We start from the raw sequence: 4,628 nt of genomic DNA on the forward strand, positions 1-4,628 counted from the left end.
TCGGTTGAAAATCATCCAAGGTGTGGTCGTCCAAAAGCCTTAACTAAAGCAGACGAACGTTGGTTGGTTCGCCAGGTCAAGAAAGAACCAAAAACAAATGCCACGGTTCTCTCCAAAACTGTTCACGAAAACTTAAATATAGATGTGACACCCCAAACCATACGAAATTATTTGAAAATCAATGACTACAGGGGAAGAGTTGCGCGCAAAAAGCCATATATCTCTAAAAAAAAATTGATTGGAAAGATTAAGGTTTGCAAAAACGTACATAAACAAGGCCGCTGAATTTTGGAATAAGGTGATATTTGCAGATGAGAGCAAATTCAATCTTTTTGGATGTGATGGTAAGGTAATTGTCATCAATTGTCATCAATGGGCTGGGGCTAAGTTAGGCAATGTAAGGAAGGAGAGGGCACAATAGACCAAAGGTCGCAGTGCATTTCTCATTATCATTCATTCATTCATTCAAGGTAATTGTGTACAGAAAACCCAATACAGATTTGGAACAGCGAAATACTGTGGCAACTGTGAAACATGGAGGTGGAGGCGTTATGATTTGGGGGTGTATGTCGGCAGCAGGCGTTGGAAAAATGGAGCCAATTCGCCAAATCATGGACCACATGCAATACATTGACATTTTGAAGAGAAACTTACGAACTAGTGCAGAAAATCTCGGTATCAGAGCGACTTTTCAGTTTTACCAAGATAACGACCCAAAGCATTCCGCACTAAATACAAAGCTTTGGCTTTTATACTATTGCCCTGGAGTAATTAAAACTCCTGCTCAAAGTCCAGATTTAAATCCCATAGAGCATCTATGGGATCATTTAGAAAGAAGGCTGAGACAGCGCCATTTTACGAACAAAACCCAAATGGAACAGATACTAATGGAAGAGTGGTACAATATAGACCCATCCATAACAAGAAAGTTGGTCGAATCAAAACCAAGACGTTTAAAAGAAGTAGTCCGAAGTAAAGGAAGAGCTACGCGGTATTAAAAAACTTTTTTTTGTTTTCAAACTTGGATTTTACATGAATTGTCGAATATTTTTTTTGCTTTTATTTTTAGAGTAATTCAGTTTTTGCGCTTTTTTGTTTAGTTTTGTAATTTTTATTATCATAAAACTCATCAATTTACAAACTAAATAAATTATTGCTTATAAAAGCACTGTTATTTGGTCTTTTATTTGTTTATTCTATGGAATATTTTAAAAATACATAAAAAAATACATATGTCGAATACTTTTTTTGGCCAGTGTAGGTGTGAGCTCAAATATAACTGAATTTACAGATATTTCGACATTTGACTTCAAATTAATTGAAATAATCGATAGAATAAGTAGGCGTTGCCTTTAAATTGTCAAATTAAAACAGTTATCTTGTATAAGTGTATTACAAAAACAAAAAAATTATTTACTTGCAAACCGAGCAATTTAGCGTGGTCACGAAAATAGGTGTGTCTGCCGTATTTTTAAAACTGTTAAAGCTTTATTCACAAATTCTGTATGTTGTGCTAAATTACTAGTGCAGAATATAAGTAAAATTTTGAATTAGATGTGACGATCGAACCACTGCATCATTGAGGAGAGGAAGCTGGTCCAAAATATGCGTAAGCAAGGAAAAACTTACAAATTTATTGCTGAAACATTAGGACGCTCCCAGAATTTCGTAACAAATGCTTTGAAAGTTGCAAACTCGTTAGACCGCCGCGGGGGTATCAAAAAAACCTCTTTAACGACCGATAGTTACATTTTGTCCATGGTAAAAAAAAAACCTTTTCTGTCGTCTAAGACTGTTGCAGGAGGAATTGGGAACATAATCTCCAGTAGAACCGTTAGGAGGAGGTTAGCGAATGGAAATCTTCCTGGCAGAATAGCTCGCAAAGTTCCGCTCATGAGAAATGCGAATTTAAAAAAGAGGAAAGACTTTGCTCTTTCGCATGCATCATGGCATGGAGCAGAATGCGAACGAAAATGGCGAAACATTCTTTGGAGCGACGAAACGAAAATAAATGGCGTGGGCGGCCAATTTCAAACTAGCGGCATTACCGAGAAACAGATTCGAAAAAATTAAACAGTTTTTCCATTTGAACGATAATTCTAAACAGCCTCAGAAGGGAACACCTGAATATGACAAGTTGTACAAGGTTCGGCCTCTGTTGGACGCCATAAAAAAAAAATACAATGAAATTTCGCAGGAAGAATTCCAAAGTATAGATGAGCAAATGATTGCATATAAAGGTAACTTATTATTTGTGAATACATTTCTGAATAAAACAATGGTACATTCTTTTCTTAGGTCAACATAGTTTGAAACAATATCTTTCAATGAAGCCCCACAAGTGGGGTTTCAAAATGTTTACGAGAGCTGGTGTATCTGGAATTATATATGATTTTACTCTCTACATTGGAGAAGGTACGTGCAAGTCTTATGGCTTGGGAATATCATCAGACATTGTGCTATTTTTATCATCCAATATGCCAGTAAACCAAAATTTCAAACTGTTTTTTGACAATTGGTTTTCTTCAATAAGCTTATTGATTGCTCTGAAAGAAAAAGGCATATTAGCCGTTGGTACAATTAGAAGCAACCGATTGAAAAATTGTACTCTAAGTAGTGAGAAGGAACTACAAAAACGAGGACGAGGATCAAGCGATTTCAAATATGAAGCAACGCACAACTTGATTGCTTGTCGTTGGTATGATAATAAAAGCGTACAATTAGTTTCAAATTATGCAGGTAAGAACCCCATGAGTGAATGCAACAGATGGTGCCGCAAAGAGAAGAAGTTTATAACTATACCTCGTCCAGGAATAGTTGAATGTTACAACAAACACATGGGAGGGGTTGATCTTGCGGACATGCTGCTTGAATTGTACAAAATCAACAAACGCTCAAATGGTACATGCGGATAGTATACTGGTGCATAAATTCAAGTTTAGTAAACAGTTGGTTGTTGTACCGCAGAGACATCACACATACAGACGGCGAATTGAAGCATATGCCACTCATAAATTTCCAATTGGATGTTGGTTCCGAGCTTTTGAACGCAAGTCAAACTACAGTTGTCGCCAAAAAGAGAGGTCGTCCATCATCACTCCTTTTGACAATGAATTCACCAGCTCCATCATCACCAGCTCCATCATCACCAGCTCCATCATCACCAGCTCCATCATCACCCGCTCCTTCTACGGGCTCCGAATCAAACCCCTGTAAAAGAGCTTATGTTGCAGACCCAGCAAATTCAATACGACTTGATGGTTATAATCATTGGCCGGAATGGGGAACAAGAGGAAGATGTAGAGTATGCAGCACTGGATTTCCAAGCTGTAAATGCAGCAAATGTAATGTGCATTTGTGCTCCAATCCCCAAAAAAAATTGTTTCGTGTCCTATCATACATAAATATAAATAAACGGCATTTGAAAAAAAAAAAATCAACTTGACTTTAAATATATAACCCCATTGCCCATATACGCAACATCCTGCAGCTCTTGAACCAGGACACCTAGGACATTGAAATTTTTGTCAGTTGATATTGCGGTCAACTCTAGCTTATAAGTCTACTCAAAAAAATTTTAGCCACGCCCATTTTAATTCGGGCATGAGAGGGTTAAAGAAATTGTATTGAGTTATTAACAGCAGAAAGCTAGGAGACGGACACAAGTAGATGCCGTAACGAAACTGAATCACGGTTGTAATGCCTAGTTAAGACAAGGCGTGAAGAGTAGTACTAGAGATAACACAATTATACACAACAGCAAGTGTAAAACACTTACCGTAACTATTTAAACCTAATTATATTGATATATAATTATATAGAATAAAATCATAGTGAAAGGAGCGGATGCAAACAGATGATTTTTACTACTAAATACATATTTAATCTTATCAAACAAAAAATATGTTTTCTGTATCAAAAAAAAGGGCGGACATACTTCCCCGTGAACATAATTTATTGCCCATAGTCCTCGAAAAGTATAGTTTAAAAAATTATGTAGCACGTCCTAAATTCGCCAAAGAACACCTAATTATGAAACCACTTGCTATATAAGAATGCTCAAATAAATCATGTGACCGATTCGTGTGATCTGACCCCAAATACCCACCCGCTTGCCCGTCTATATAAGAAAGGATGGTAGCCGGTCCAACCCTCCATTATCTGAAGTGTTGATATCATGTGATATAATTAGCCCAATGTAATTCATTTCAATTTTAAAATCTGGAATTACCAAAAGCTATATATTTTCAAATAAGAGTTATTCCCGTTTCCTGAGTCTAATACAAGATCACAATTTTTTACAAGTAAAAAATCTTTGCTATAAAGCTGACTAATTGCATTGCATTCCTTGCACCAATATTACTTTTGATTAATTGTTTTACAAAAGTCTAATAAATTTTCCTAAACTAATGTCATCAAACGTATTGCAAAATTTAGTGAAATTTTACTAAGTTTAACTTAATTTAACAATACTACTATTATTTTACATTGAACGTACTTACGAAGGAACTTTCTATCAATTTCTAAGCCTTTTGCTCGGTCTGTGTTAAGACATCTAATTCGTTTTGAATACAGTCGAACTGATGCAACAACTCTTCATGGTTCATCTCCAAAATGATGTCTTCGCC

The 4,628-nt window shown here is 36.1% G+C and overlaps 1 protein-coding gene across 1 annotated transcript in view; it reads right to left on the reverse strand.

Moving 5' to 3' along the window:
* Positions 1–2,847: 2,847 nt before the first annotated feature.
* LOC108965054 overlaps positions 2,848–4,628 on the reverse strand; it is a gene marked incomplete in the record, with an annotated part of 2,997 nt that continues 1,216 nt past the window's right edge. Inside the window, 1 exon segment of the mRNA XM_018927224.1 lies at positions 2,848–4,628.

This window comes from Bactrocera latifrons, unplaced genomic scaffold, assembly GCF_001853355.1.
Source record: "Bactrocera latifrons isolate USDA-ARS-PBARC rearing strain unplaced genomic scaffold, ASM185335v1 scaffold_133, whole genome shotgun sequence".
NCBI classification, from domain to species: Eukaryota; Metazoa; Arthropoda; class Insecta; order Diptera; family Tephritidae; genus Bactrocera; species Bactrocera latifrons.